General features: G+C 44.7%; 1 protein-coding gene across 6 annotated transcripts in view; it reads right to left on the bottom strand.

Moving 5' to 3' along the window:
* LHFPL2 (LHFPL tetraspan subfamily member 2) overlaps positions 1 to 16423 on the bottom strand; it is a 203305-nt gene that overhangs the window by 137514 nt on the left and 49368 nt on the right. For 4 of the 6 annotated variants that reach the window (XM_034773522.1, XM_034773524.1, XM_034773523.1 and 1 more), the window contains 2 exons: positions 6994 to 7128; positions 6339 to 6416 (listed from right to left, as the gene is read on the bottom strand). The exons of the other annotated variants lie outside the window; for them this stretch is intronic. The gene's annotated coding sequence lies outside the window, so the exon portion shown is untranslated. The remainder of the gene's footprint in view (positions 1 to 6338; positions 6417 to 6993; positions 7129 to 16423) is intronic. 6 annotated transcript variants of the gene reach the window in all.

Genomic DNA, 16423 nt, shown 5'->3' with positions numbered 1-16423 from the left:
AAAATTGGCAAGCATGATTTTAAGGCCTATCATAGCATCACAAAAACAGTTGTTCTTAATACTGAACTGTTTTTAGTTTCTTTAAAGGCTTGTACTGCTACATATTACAAAATTAAAGAAGAGAAAATGACCAACTTTGGCACAGTTAAATGGTTCACATTCAAGATTACTAGTAAGTCATCTTCCTACCTTCCTAAATCCTCCATTTTTGGTCAAAAAATTGTTTCAACATTGGAGTTTCATTCAACAGTCTTTTGAATGATACTAATTAATCTGTTTACTGAAAATATCCTAGGAGAGCATTATTAAGCATCCAGAACATGGAGTCTATGACAAAAGTCTATCCAGAAATAAAGAAGTCCATTCAGTATTGAAAAAAAGTTGACAATACAATCATAGAATATCAGGGTTGGAAGGGAGGTCATCTAGTCCAACCCCCTGCTCAAAGCAGGATCAATCCCCAACTAAATCATCCCAGCCAGGGCTTTGTCAAGCCTGACCTTAAAAATCTCTAAGGAAGGAGATTCCACCACCTCCCTAGGTAACCCATTCCAGTGCTTCACCACCCTAATATCCAACCTAAACCTCCCCCACTGCAACTTGAGACTATTACTCCTTGTTCTTTCATCTGCTACCACTGAGAACAGTCTAGATCCATCCTCTTTGGAACCCCCTTTCAGGTAGTTGAAAGCAGCTATCAAATCCCCGTCATTCTTCTCTTCTGCAGACTAAACAATCCCAGTTCCCTCAGCCTCTCCTCATAAGTCATGTGGTCCAGCCCCCTAATCATTTTTGTTGCCCTCCGCTGGACTTTTTCCAATTTTTCCACATCCTTCTTATAGTGTGGGGCCCAAAACTGGACACAGTACAGTAACTCCTCACTTAACGTTGTAGTTATGTTCCTGAAAAATGCGACTTTAAGTGAAACATGTTAAGCGAATCCAATTTCCCCATAAGAATTAATGTAAATGAGGGGATTAGGTTCCAGGGAAATTTTTTCACCAGACAAAAGACTTTACACACACATACACACACACTGTACGTTTTAAACAAACAATTTAATACTGGTACACAGTGATGATGATTGTGAAGCTTGGTTGAGGTGGAGGAGTCAGAGGGTGGGATATTTCCAAGGGAATGCCTTACTGCTAAATGATGAACTAGCAATTGGCTGAGCCCTCAAGGGTTAACTCTCACACTCTACAAGGCAGCAGGAATGGAGGGAAGGGAGAGAGCATCGCACACAGAGACACACACCGTGTGAGATGCGCATTTCCCCTTTAAGTATGCTGACCCTACTCTTAAGTACACTGCCTTGTTAATTATATCAGCTTGCCGAGACCACAGCTGTTGCCAGCAAGCTCCCTCCGTCCTGAGCCCTGTCATGTGTCCCCCCTGCTCTATGGAAGATGGGGTAAGCGGGGAGCAGGGGGAAGGGGGACACCCTGACATTAGCCCCCGTCTTCTTCCCCTCCCCCCCGCACAGCAAGCAGGAATCTCGGGGATAGGGTGACCAGACGTCCCGATAAAATCAGGACTGTCCCAATTTTTAGGCATTTGTCCCACATCCCGACCGATGTTTGGTCAGGACGCAATTAGTCCCGATATTTCACACTCCTGTTTTTTGTTTGTTTTGTTCCGCCGGCGGAACTCCGCTTTTTTTTTTTCCCTCCCCCTCTGCCGGCGGGACTCCGTTTGTTTGTTTTTTTTGGCTCCGCCGGCGGGAACCCCCCCACCATGTGTTCCGATATTTTCTTCATTCCATCTGGTCACCCTACTCGGGGAGCAGCTCCAAGGGCAGGAGCAGCACATGGCAGTGGGGGAGGGACAGCTGAACTGCCAGCAAGTGATAGCCTGCTGGGCAGCTGCACAGGGAATTTAGGGGAGCGGGGAGCTAATAGGGGGGCTGCCGGTCCACCCTGGTTCCAAGCCCCCACCAGCTAGCTGCAATGGGCTGCTCTTCCTGCAAGCAGTGGACAAAGCAGGCGGCTGCCAAAGACGTTAGAAGGGAGCACTGCACAACCTTAAATGAACATGTTCCCTAATTGATCAGCAACGTAACAACGAAACAACGTTAACCGGAACGACTTTAAGTGAGGAGTTACTGTACTCCAGATGAGGCCTCACCAATGCCGAATAGAGGGGAATGATCACGTCCCTCGATCTTCTGGCAATGCCCCTACTTAATACAATGGAGAAGGGATAATAATCTCCGTGACTGGGTTGATTAGAAGTCATTCTGTAATAAAGTATCTTTACACCTGAACAGTGACTTAACATTATAAATGAGAGGTCATAAGCAAAAAGCTTCCTTGACAGGTAGAAAAACTCCTTCTCTGAGATTCTACTCTGCTAAGAGGACCTCTTAGTCAGACAGATGTACCTGAACTATCAGATGTATGTATATACTGGCCTAAACCACAAAATCACTGTTCTGGCCATTCGGATAGCAAAATACTTCTGATTTGCTTTGATTTTCTCATGATTTTATAAAAAAAATTGATTTCTTAATTTCTTTAACATATTTGTTTTAGATTATTATTAGGTCTCTCCCTTTCCTCTACCAGAGTGAGAGTCGGGGGAAAGGATGGGACTGAGCCCTGGGGGAAGGTGGGGCACCGATAAGACTTGGGGAGGGTGCAGTAAGGAGTCCAGGGGGTTGGGATGGGACAGTAAGGAGCCTGGGGTGGCAGTGAGGAGCCAGGGGATGGGAGAGCAGTGAGGAGCCCCGCAGCAGAGCATAAGGCTGGGGCTGGGCAGTGGAGCGAGGGTAGGGCCTTTTGAGGGAAGGCAGAGCCACGGTGTGGGTGCCGCTGGCCCCCACACTTCTAGGGAGCTTCCAGTACTCCATAGCCTCCCCAAAGGAAAGACTTCTGTGCCACCTATGCCAATGAACTTGGAGACTCACACCCAGAAGTGATCCACCCAAGTCAAAGTAAATTTTGAGACGTTCAAAGTGATAGGACTATTAGAGAAATATTAAAAATCCATCAACTATCTTTACTAATAAGGCTCTATTTAGAAGTATGATCTACAGCAGTGATACTCAAACAGTGGCTTTTTTAGTGTCTCTCCTGCAGCTCCAGCACACGTTATTAAAACACTGTGTGATTTAATTATTAACCAATCTAAGTTATTAACAAATCAGGATGCTTTTACTGTGTTATTAACCAATTGTAGTTGATAAAATAATAATACCTATGTGACCCAGAGTGCCGGGGCAGCCCGCTCTGAAAACGGTAAAGTCAGGGCAGGCTGCAAAAGAGCAGATACTCCCAAGACTGGTAGGAGTTAACTGAAGTTAAACTCCCCATCCAATCACAAACTGTGCCTCTGATCCTCCACTCTGGTTATCAAGAAGCTGAATAAAGAAATCACACAGCCCCCTTATTGCATTCCAGTTCTCTGGCTCCTAATCAGCACTTAGGTCCAGTACAGTGAGAAGTTATTTAAAAACTCTGCTCACTATACAAAATGTTCTTTTGACCCCAAAGGGTCAGCCATGTGCCAGGTCAATATTAGTCTGGATCTTACCCAAAATACCACGCTGCTAGCCAATCCTTGTCTAAAACTAAAAGTTTATTATAAAGAAAGAATAAGAAGAGAGTTGTTAAATGGTAAAGCAATCAGATACATACTGAGACTTCAAAGTCCATGTACACCTCTACCCCGATATAACGCTGTCGTCGGGAGCCAAAAAATCTTATAGGTGAAACCGCGATATATCGAACTTGCTTTGAACCGCTGAAGTGCACAGCCCCGCCTCCCCGGAGCACTGCTTTACCGCATTATATCCGAATTCGTGTTATATCAGGTCGTGTTATATCGGGGTAGAGGTGTATCAAGTTCTTAGAAGTACTGGTGAGTTTGCTGGCTTGAAAGTCCTTCTGGAACACATCCAAAGCTTGGATGGGTCATTTAGTCCTTTGTTCAGAGTTTCGGTTTGTAGAAAAGATACTCCAGAGGTAAGAAGCAGGAATGAAGACAAAATGGAAATGATGCAGCTGCCTTTTATATTCTTTACCATGAGGCCTGTACATCCTGTGTCTCAAACACAAGCTTCATTGCACATGGAAAAGCCTTAGAGTTCTTTGTCCTAAGGCATGCCCCTACATGGCTTGCTGACTCATCAGGTGTAGCCCCTGACTTTATCAATGGGTTTATTGTACAGCTGATGTCCCATGATGGGCCATCAAGCCGGCTTAGTGCTGATGCCATTTGGTCAAGTGGTGTCACCGAGAAAAACAGCACAAGTTTGAAAATACAGATATGCCAAACATATCTATAACTCACAATCTAAAGGTGATGCAAACATATAAACAAGATCATCACATTTTGGCAAATTATAGCATTTTCGTAGATACCTTACATGGCATATCTGGTTAGATTCCTTGCAATATTTTAATATTGGTGTTAACAATATCATAGAGTGTCTCAATATTTCGTACAGTGTCACAACTTGGTCAGTCACTTTGCTGTGAGAATATAATAGTAAATGAAATAATGAATGGCTCTTTTGGGTAATGCTGATTGCCAATTTGGTTCCTGAACCACGGATATCTGAGTGATACTGATCTACAGTAATATGATAAAGGAGACTGCTTTAAAGATGATGAAGAAAGGAAAGATCCCTTGAAGCCTCTTTAGTATTTGCTTAGTGCATTTATGGCCTTTGCAAAGTCTTACCACTTAACTACAGCACTAAATTCCTAAGGGAACGCAAGAAATACACACTCTAAGGGCACACTTCCTTAGTTGAAGTGTTTTGGTTAAGTAATGTGTTTACACTGCACCAAACAGCTTTTTTAAGTTCAAGGACTCTACCCAGTTTTGCAAAATAAACACGTTACAGTATTCAGTCAAAAGGATATCTGCAAATTAAAAATATTTTACTGGTTCAACACAATGTTAATGGAATTCCATTTGTTTCCTGTTTTAATTTTAAGAAAGGTTTTTCTGATAAACGCACTGTGACGTTGTGCAGTCTATATGGTTTTATAAAAACTTGATAATAAGTCAATATAATGTAACTGAGCTGGTTTTAGAGAAAATACGGTAATAAGTGAATGTAACGTAACTGGGATATGCTTCATGCAAAAGGTCTCTTGTAAGGTATCATTACAAAGCTTATAATCTACTGCGTATGATCATCTGATTTGTATAAATGTACCACTCTTGTATCTAAAACTAGAAATATAAAATGTAACTCTGAGGGCCTATTGTAATTGTGTAAAGTGTGGACCATTAATGATGGTTTGGAATCTTGATGACTCCCATTGTCTGCAGATGGCTGTATTTACCTGTGAGTCTTCCTGTATGTGTGTGTGCTGGCAAGTGAGTAATGAAGTCTTGCAGTGACATGTGATCATGTCACCTGAACTGGAATCCATCTTTAACCTGTGCTTTTCCAGTGAGGGGGGGTGGAAACCCAGAGAGACAAAGAGTTCCCGCCTTATGCAAAAGATATATAAAGGGGGGAAGAGAAGAGAGAGGGAGAGGAGCCATCATGAAGAATCCCCTAGCTACCACCTGAGCTGCAACAAGAGCTGTACCAGGGGAAAGGATTGTGCCCAGGCCTGGAAGATGTCCAGTCTGAGAAAAACTTACTGAAGCCTCTCTGAGGGTGAGATTATCTGTATTTAGTTTGATTAGGCATAGATTTGCGCATTTTATTTTATTTTGCTTGGTGACTTACTTTGTTCTGTCTGTTACTACTTTGAACCACTTAAATCCTACTGTCTGTATTTAATAAAATCACTTTCTATTTAGTAATTCACTCAGAGTATGTATTAATACCTGGGGGAGCAAACAACTGTGCATATCTCTCTATCAGTGTTATAGAGGGCGAACAATTTATGAGTTTGCCCTGCATAAGCTTTATACAGGGTAAAACGGATTTATGTGGGTTTAGACCCCATTGGGAGTTGGGCATCTGAGTGCTAAAGACAAGCACGCTACTGCGAGCTGTTTTCAGGTAAACTTGCAGCTTTGGGACAAGTGATTCAGACCCTGGATCTGTGTCTGGAGCCAGACGGGAGTGTCTGGCTCAGCAAGACAGGGTGCTGGAGTCCTGAGCTGGCAGGGAAAGCAGAAGCAGGGGTAGTCTTTGCACATCGGGTGGCAGCTCCCAAGGGGGTTTCTGTGATCCAACCCGTCACACGCACATTTGCTGTTTTTATTCCCACATATTATGGAAGAGAGCAAGGAATTCTCTTTGCCAAACCCTATTCTGAATGAATGATGGAAATACTATTCATGGACTTATTTGCTGTACAAATTAGTTGATTAAGGACTATTGATAGATACATAATATTTATTTTAAGAGTAAAATTACTTACTCTAATGCATGGTGTTTTCATATTCCTTCCATTCGCCAATCCATGTACAGACATGCCATCACTGCCCAGAGGATTTGGCTACATGTACCAAAAGAGGAAAACAAAAAGACTATAGTTGTCTACATACAAGCCTTGTCTAAGTGGAGAAGCTGCACTAATTTAAGTAAAACTGGTTTAAAATGCTAGTTAGTTAAATCAGTGTAAGTCCCTGTGGTTATACCACTGGTTAAATTTGTTTAGTTTGCACCTACACTTTTTGCAACACAACCAATAAAAAACAGGTTTAAAGAGTATCACACACAGGTTTGAATCTGTTTAACAAAGTGCTTTAAAAATCATACCTTTACTTAAATCAGTGCAAATTTAAGTGTGGACAAGGCCTGAAAAATCTGTCGGTCTTCCACACATCCCTTAATCACAGTCAAGATACAAATAGATCACCACCTTAGAGACTGTGTCCAGCAGTATGCGGGAAAACGAGGAACCCCTACATCACACAATATCTAAAATGATGTTCCTGAAGGCATCAGTGGCAGAGATCAGCCAGTCCAGTCTGAAGTGACAAAATTGTAAAACCACTTAGAACTGTCTCTAAACAGTAGAATCTAAGAAAACAGAAGACTAATGAGCTTGAGGGGGTTTGGGGTTAAGATACCTTTTGAAGGAGAAAGGAGAAAAAACTGTTTGCAAAGGAGAGAGTTCCAGTTGTATCTCAGAATGAGTGACTGCGATCTTTTGCTCCTGATCCTAACAGAGGCAGGCTCCCTGCGGTGGTACCAATTATCTATTCCTATAGGTGACAAGGGGAAAAATATGATTTAAGAAAATACTACTGAGTTTTATGATGTGTTTTGAGTTCAATAGCAAAATACATTTGTCACACCCACCACCAATAAGCCCTAAATCATAAAAATGTCCCTCTCTACGTTTTGGATGCCATTTCAATGGCCTTGCTTCAGTTTATTTTCCTTTCATTTTTCTGTTACTTGCATCCTTACACATATCTTCCCATCCCCCCATCTCTTTCATAAAAGTTTGAAAGTAAATTTAGTGCTAGAGAAAGGGTCTGTCTTGACTAACCTGAAGAGTTCTCAGTCTACCTACTGACTACATACAAACCAGCTGCAGTAATGCTAAGTTTCCCCAGGGCGTCTTGCCAGTGTTCTGTAAGCATCACTACAGCAGGTCAGAGGACAGTTCAGCCTCCATGTTCATTAAAGCCTTGGCCTCTCTCTGCTGAGAGATAGTGTTTTTTGTTATATGGATACATGACCACTAGGGACTAGATCAAGCCAACTAATTTTGTTCAAAGAGACCACTAAACAGTTATCAGATAATAATCAACTGTGGTTACTGCCAACCTCAGCAGTTTTCAAACCTAGAGATGGAAAGCTCCATATCAGGCTGACAATCTGGCAGGCCAATGTGCCAGCATCCCTAGCTGGCGCAATTGTGAAGGCCCGTGCTCAAGAAACCAACTCTTTAAACAGTCTTGCCAATTGCGAGTCTCTAATCTTTTTTCAGGGAAGATTTATTAAGAAGATTGTGGAGAGGCAGACCTAGCATTTTCTGTAAAAAGCAACAAAGAGTCCTGTGGCACCTTATAGACTAACAGATGTACTGGAGCATAAGCTTTCGTGGGTGAATACGAAGTGGGTATTCACCCACGAAAGCTTATGCTCCAGTACATCTGTTAGTCTATAAGGTGCCGAAGGACTCTTTGTTGCTTTTTACAGATCCAGACTTAGGCCTGGTCTACACTAGGCGTTTATGTCGAAGTTAGCGCCGTTACATCGAATTAACCCTGCACCCGTCCACACCGCGAAGGTATTTAGTTCGACATAGAGGTCTCTTTAATTCGACTTCTGTACTCCTCCCCGACGAGGGGAGTAGCGCTAAATTCGACATGGCCATGTCGAATTAGGCTAGGTGTGGATGGAAATCGACGCTAATAGCTCCAGGAGCTATCCCACAGTGCACCACTCTGTTGACGCTCTGGACAGCAGTAAGAGCTCGGATGTTCTGAACTGCCACACAGGAAAAGCCCCGGGAAAATTTGAATTTGAATTCCTTTTCCTGTCTGGCCAGTTTGAATCTCATTTCCTGTCTGGACATCGTGGCGAGCTCAGCAGCACTGGCAACGATGCAGAGCTCTCCAGCACTGATGGCAGTGCAATCTCAGAATAGAAAGAGGGCCCCAGCATGGACTGATCGGGAAGTCTTGGATCTCATCGCTGTGTGGGGCGATGAGTCCGTGCTTTCCGAGCTGCGATCCAAAAGACGGAATGCAAAGATCTATGAGAAGATCTCTAAAGACATGGCAGAGAGAGGATACAGCCGGGATGTAACGCAGTGCCGCGTGAAAATCAAGGAGCTGAGGCAAGGCTACCAGAAGACCAAAGAGGCAAACGGACGCTCCGGATCCCATCCCCAGACATCCCGTTTCTACGAGGCACTGCATTCCATCCTCGGTGCGGCCGCCACCACTACCCCACCACTGACTGTGGACTCTGAGGATGGGATAGTGTCCACGGCCGGATCCTCGGACATGTTAGCGGACGGGGAAGATGAGGAAGGAGATGAGGAGGACGAGGCAGTCGACAGCGCTCACAACGCTGATTTCCCCGACAGCCAGGATCTCTTCATCACCCTTACAGAGATCCCCTACCAACCCTCCCCAGCCGTTACCCCAGACACAGAATCTGGTGAAGGATCATCCAGTAAGTGTTGTAAACATCTAAACATTTATTTGTAACAGAACATGATTATTAACAATTTAAAAAATGGGTTTCTCATGATTAGTTTGATTAACTTAACGGTTCAGTCATGGGCAGTGCAACTATTTGAAAAAAATCTAGCAATGTCCGGTTTTGCATGATTGTCCTGCCCAAGCCGCTCTACTGTTTAGTCCCTGCTACTGCAGCTACAGTAAGATGCGGTCTATATGTCCGGGGATGGAGCAGAAATCCTCCTGGGACATCTCAAGGAAGCTCTCCTGCAGGTAATTTGAAATCCGCTGCATTAGGTTCTTGGGGAGAGCGGCCTTATTGGGTCCTCCGTAGTAGGACACGTTGCCGCGCCACGAGACTAGCAAGTACTCTGGAATCATTGCTTGGCACAGCATGGCGGCATACGGCCCTGGTCTTTGAAGGCTTTCCCGGAGCATTCTCTGTCTGTCGCTCTCAGAGATCCTCATGAGGGTGATGTCGCTCATGATGACCTGCTTTGAATGAGGTAGGGGAATGTTAGTGTTGGGACTGCTTTACCGTTCCTTTACAGAACTGTAACCGCTGGTTTGCAGCCACGCGGTGGAGGCGGGAGAGGGTCAGCCGAAAGGGATCGTTCCCGGGGACAGCCGCGAGGGTGTGGGACAGGAGCAGACTTCCTGCTTGCCGGATTGCTGGCAGCAGGGACCGACATTGATTTCAATGTGAAATGAGGCCATTGCTAATATTAAAGTTTTAAGCTGCCACGAATCTACGGCTTACCATGTCTGCGTGCAAGAGCAATTCCGTTGTCCTGACAGGGTTCTCAAAAGTGCTCTGCAAAACCCCAGACACTGAATGCGAAGGCCGAGAATTCGACCTTGTGCTGAGTGCGCATGTGATAGGTGCTGTGCATGGTCCTGTTCACAGAGAAAGACTATGTTCTTTGTTCACAACTACATTTATCTTTCTGAGGAATTCACTCCCTTTTTCCCATTCCCACAGCCCCATCTGCGACTGTCTCACAACCTAGCCTGTCATCACACTCCCAGAGGCTAGGGAGGATTAGGCATAAGAAGAAGAGGACACGGGAGGACATGTTCTCAGAGCTTATAGCCTGCTCCCGAGCCCAGGCAGCACAGCAGACCCAGTGGCGGGAGAACTTGTCCCAAATGCACCAAGCCAACATGGATCGGGAGGAGAGGTGGCGTCAGGAAGACCAGCAGGCGACTCAAACCCTGCTTGGACTACTGAGGGAGCAAACGGACACGCTCCGGCGCCTTGTGGATGTTCTGCAGGAACGGAGGCAGGAGGACAGAGCCCCGCTGCAGTCCATCTCTAACCGCCCTCCCCCGCCACCAAGTCCCATACTCCCTTCACCCAAAGTGCACAGAAGGAGAGGCGGCAGAGTCCCTGCTAACTCTCACTCCACCCCTGCAGAGAGCTCGAGCAGCAGAAGGCTCTCATTCCCCAAAGTTTGACAAGTTCTTTCCTTCCCGCCTGACACAAGCCCCCGTCCAAGTTTCACTTCCCAGTCCCATGTGTAGTTGATAATAAAAAATATGTTTCTGTTAACTACTGTTTCCATCATGTTCTTTTGGAGGAGGGGGGGGGAAAGGGGGTTGGTAATTGGACAGGACAGTCACCTTTGGCAGGGTACATAGTAGGGGGCAGGCACAGCAGCAGGGCACATACATAGTGCAGTGATGCAGTGACTACTTACCCTGGTTAGTCTGGGAGGTTCTTTTCATGTTATGTGGTGGGGGGTGGGTTGCTCTGTGACTTTGTGTCAGGGGAGGGCAGTTAGAGATCTTAAGCGGCGGTCCTTAGGCAGGATCACAGAGCCACACAGCAGGGGATCTGTAACCGTCCCACCCCTGCCACAAACTCACATAGACCCCCCATACACACAGTCCGTATCAGGAGGGGTGACAGGCTCCGTTGAAAGAACCATCCCACCGCAGCGGAGCCTGTCAGTCCTTGAGTTTAGAAGCTGCATTCGCGCGACTACACTACACCCGCTCCGCACCACAGTCTGCGTCCCAGTTTTAAAAAATTCCCGCGAAAACAGTATTAAAGAAAACGGTGTGCTTTAACAAAGTAGAACTATTTTTATTTTGAAACGTGTGTTGGAAGTGGGGTGAAGGCTTCTCTGTACACAAAATTAGAAAGTCACAGGTTACCCTGCTCACTCAGGAACTTTGCTTTCAAAGCCTCCCGGATGCACAGCGCTTCCCGCTGGTCTCTTCTAATCGCCCGGCTGTCTGGCTGTGAGTAATCAGCAGCCAGGCTAATTTCCTCAACCTCCCACCCCGCCATAAAGGTCTCCCCCTTGCTCTCACAGAGATTGTGGAGCACACAGCAAGCTGCTATAACAATGGGGATATTGGTTTCGCTGAGATCACAGCGAGTCAGCAAGCTTCTCCATCTCCCCTTGAGACGTCCAAAAGCACACTCCACCACCATTCTGCACTTGCTCAGCCGGTAGTTGAAGAGTTCTTTTTCAGTGTCCAGGGCACCTGTATAGGGCTTCATGAGCCAGGGCATTAGCGGGTAGGCTGGGTCCCCGAGGATGACTATAGGCATCTCCACATCCCCAACAGTTATTTTGTGGTCCGGGAAGTAAATACCTTGCTGCAGCCGTCTAAACAGACCAGAGTTCCTGAAAACACGAGCGTCATGAACCTTGCCCGGCCATCCGACATTGATGTTGGTAAAACGTCCCCTGTGGTCCACCAGTGCTTGCAGCACCATGGAAAAGTAGCCCTTTCTGTTAATGTACTGGCTGGCCTGGTGGTCCGGTGCCAGGATAGGGATGTGAGTTCCATCTATGGCCCCACCGCAGTTTGGGAATCCCATCGCTGCGAAGCCATCTATGATCGCCTCCAAGTTTCCCAGGGTCACTACCTTTGGCAGCAGTACATCAACGATTGCCTTGGCTACTTGCATCACAACAACCCCCACGGTAGATTTGCCCACCCCAAACTGGCTCGCGACTGACCGGTAGCTGTCAGGCGTTGCAAGCTTCCAGAGGGCTATGGCCACTCGCTTCTGGACAGTCAGGGCTGGTCGCATCCGGGTGTCATTGCGCTTCAGGGCAGGGGACAGCAACTCACAAAGTTCAAGGAAAGTTCCCTTCCGCATGCGGAAGTTTCGCAGCCACTGTGATTCATCCCAGACCTGCAGCACTATGCGGTCCCACCACTCAGTGCTTGTTTCCCGTGCCCAGAATCGCCGTTTCACAGCATCAACATGACCCATTGCCACCGTGATGTCCTCGGCGCTGGGTCCCCTGCTTTCTGAGAGGTCTGTGCTACTCTCAGACTTCAGGTCATCACCGCGTTGACGTAGCCTCCTCGCCTGACTTTTCTGCATCTGCCTCAGGGCAACCTGTATGATAAGCTGCGAGGCGTTGAGAGCGGCCACAACTGCAGCGATGGTTGCAGTGGGCTCCATGCTCACAGTGCTGTGGCGTCCGCGCTGTCAATGACTTGAAAAGTGCGCGAAATGATTTCCCGCCGGCGCTTTCAGGGAGGGAGGGAGGGCGGGAGTGATGGACGGATGACGACAGTTACCCAAAAGCACCCTGGCCCCTTTTTTTTTTACCCAGAAGGCATTTGCGGCTCCACCCAGAATTCCAATGGGCGGCGGGGACTCCGGGAACTGTGGGATAGCTGCCCTCAGTGCACCGCTTCCAATGTCGACGCTTTCCCCGTTAGTGTGGACTCACAAAGTCGAATTACTGTCCTTAGTGTGGACACACACGTTCGACTTTGCAATATCGATTCCAAATATTCGATTTAAGTAAAATCGAACTACTCTCGTAGTGTAGACAAGGCCTAACACAGCTACCCCTCTGATACTGGACAGCATTTTCTAGGATCCTCAATTTAACTTGTCCCCTTTTGTTACAGATTTTAGGATAGGTCATGGAGACTATGACTGTGTTACATGCTTTTATAGGCAGATGACTGGAGAGGAAAGATGGTTCTCTGGCTAACACACTGGAATAGTCTCAGGAGATTTGAGTTAAACTCCCAGCTCTGCCACAGACTTCCTGTATGACCGTGGGCAACTCATTTAATTTCTCTGTACCTCATTTCCTCAACTGTAAAATGGGGAACGAATAATAGTTCCTTACTCACACTTCTTGTCTGTCTTGTCTATTTAGACTGTAAGGAATTTAGACCAGAAACTGTCTTACTGGTCGTCTCAACAATGCCTAGCACAATGGGGCCTGCCATCTTGGTGGAGGTCTCTAGAGATGGTGCTATAATACAAATTCTGAAGGCTTTTAGCCTATATGTGTGAGGTTGCTAGGATAAACAATCAAGCAGTTTGGGCTGCAATGCTATCAATACATTGATGATACTCAGCTATATCTCCTCTCCATCCAATTCAAGCAATACAGTCTCTTTATTGTCCACATTGTCTGGCTGAAGTTGCAACTTGAATATGAGCTAGTAGTCTATTAATAAGCAGATAGACTGGAACACAAAGAGCTAAAGTCTCATTCTCTCCCCCAATCCCAGGTGTGTCTGCATTTCCTTGCTTAATTATTAGACAATAGTTCATTCTCCTTCAACCATAGCTATACATTTCCCACATTTCTGATAATCTGGTATGGATTTTACATTTGTATTCTTGATAGGCACTCTGTTTTAATTTAAAAAATAGTGATTATATAGTAATGAAACTGTCATAATACCAATTATTTGTAGCGTATTCTCATCCCAAGAAAATAATTTAACCTATTTCAATATAAACATAATAATGGTGGGAGAGGAAAATGGACTTTCAGTATGGAATGCCACTTTCCAAAACTGCAACCACTAACAATTTAAAAAAAAGATATCTCAGAAATCACTGCAAACATTTACAGGTACTGAATTTACTATGAAATCTAATCACACTGCACAAATTGGTCAGTTACAAAGTAATGCTAGTTTTGCTGAAACTAAAAAACTTTTCAATTGTAAGGAAGCTTTCAGATAGTGAAGAAAAACAGATATTTTAGCTAAAAGGAAGTGGAGAAATAAGATGCATTGCATAAAGGAGAAATGTAAGAAGAAAATGAAGGCTACCACAAATGCTATGTGTAAGCAATCAAAATAATGAAAAGGAAAAGAGAATCAGATGACATTCAAAAGCAATCAAATGATATGAACAGAAGTGGTGGAATAAAGAGGTAATAATTGTATTTAGCTGGAAAATAAAACTGTAAGGGAACAGAAATGGATTAGAAACAGATGAGTTTCATTTAATCTAGGTGGGAATATAGAAAGATCATAAATTCAGTTTGGGTGGTGTTTCTGTAGACAACTGAACATTCTCAATGGGCAGGTCAAAGCAAGGACTTCAGATTTGGCCCAAGATTTCATAAAGTAGTTATGATCACATCAAAAAGGAAGAATTGAACTATATTTTAGAAACTTATTCTCATTGCTCTCTTTTGTTAGTTGTAAATAACATTACACTGTGTTAACTATAAGGTTTGTTGTGGGCAGTAATAATTATGATTTATTTGTACTGCAATAGAGCTCAAAGTCTCAAATTCAGAAACCCCATTGCTCTAGTTACTGTACAAAGACATGAAACCAGACTGATCCCTTGCAAGGATCATCAGCAGGGTTTGAACTCAGGGATTTTAAATCCACAATACAGACCTCTACTACTTGAGCTACAGTAGTAGGCTACTATCCTCTATGTGGATAATCCACTATAAGGGTATATGCCACACAAGTTCTACTTCGAGCTTTGTCACCAATTTAGTGTGTAACGTTGGGCAAGCAACTTAGCCTCCTTGTGCCTCAGTTTCCTCTTCCATAAAATGGGGATGGATAATGCTTATCCAATTTTTTTAAAAAGTTTTAAAATACTCAGATGGAAAGTCTAGTATTAGTAATAAAGTTGATTCGGACAATATGTCAAATGCCACGTCTTTATTTTTAAAAAAATCAAGTTTATTTTGTTATAATAATTTTTTGCAACAGATATTTAATTTTGGCCTAATTCTCTGCTACAGATTTTCAAATCCATTCAAACTGACAATGCTAATAACTTTTTTGAAAAGAAAATCAGCATAAATTCCTTGCATTATTGTCATATCCATGGGCCCCTGAAAAGATTAACTCATTATCTGGCATCATTTCTTTCTCGCTTTGTTTTCCTCCTCTCTCTCTCCCCCTCCACCCCCTCCCCCAAAGCTGACTGCTCAAGTACTATGACTGTAATTAAGAATTTATGAGAGCATATCAATGATTCAAAGATTGCAAAAGAAAATCGCCCTACTGTAATGTAACAATAGAGCATTTCTGACAATTTCATCCTTTTTTGAGATAATCTGTGTGCTCCACCATCACAGCCCTAGTCAAACTGCCACTCTTCGACATTCCCCAGGCCACTCTGTTTGGGTCCCACACACTGGGTTTATGTGCTTTTAAGTTTTTCTGAGCCTGAGCAGAGTCCAGGCTCTGACTCTCTAGGGACACTCTTGGGGTGCAGATTCTCTAGCACCTATTTGAAAAGCTGAGACCCTGCGGCCAAATGCGCAGCCCTTCGGACTAGTGCTGGATGCCCCTGACTCCCCAATTGCTTAAGCACCCTCTTTCCCAGAGTTCCAACCTTGTGGGCACTCTAGTTTACAATTTATATCTTCAGAGACATGATAGTTGAAGCAAAAAGATCCAGGCCTTGCACCGGGCTTCTAAAACTATTTTTCTTTACTGTGGACAGCACAAGAGATACACAAATCTAGGTAAAAAGCAATAAAACATCTATGCACCATTCCCTGTCAGTTTCCTCACCACTCTTGAGTATTCTCTGGAATTTGGTCAGATTCCTTTAGGGGTCCAGGATCTCCCTCCTGCAACTCTTGGTTTCTCCTCCGATTTAAGGAGTGTCTCTCTCCAGTGCCAACTGCCTTCAGCCTTGGCAGGTCCTGCAATCAAGAAGTCTCCTTTCCCGTCCCTTTGCTCCTCTCTCCTGCCCCTATCTTCCTTTGTCTGTCTAACCCACCCAGTCATTGTGTTTTTAAGGGGCTGTCCAAACACCTCATTTATTTATTCCCTCTGCTGGGGAAACTGCATTCCTTCAAACTCCAGCCCTCTGTAGAGAAGTTGGGGAAAACTGGTTTATCTCGGAAGGGGGGGGGGCAGTTCCCTTTTGTTCTTTCCAAGGGAAGTTCTGATTAGGAGCTGACAATCTTTAACAACCAACCTATTCATAGACAGATGTCCCAGTGCCAGCTCCCTTTCCTTAGCTCAACAGTTTGAACTAAGGATATAGTGAAAGACAGCCATAAGACATAAGGATACAGACAGTTCATAAAATCAAACTGGATTTCGTAAGTTGTACACAGATTCCTCAAATCATCACAGC

This window comes from Trachemys scripta, chromosome 6, assembly GCF_013100865.1.
Source record: "Trachemys scripta elegans isolate TJP31775 chromosome 6, CAS_Tse_1.0, whole genome shotgun sequence".
Classification (NCBI taxonomy): Eukaryota; Metazoa; Chordata; order Testudines; family Emydidae; genus Trachemys; species Trachemys scripta.
This window is presented reverse-complemented; position numbering and strand designations above follow the sequence as displayed.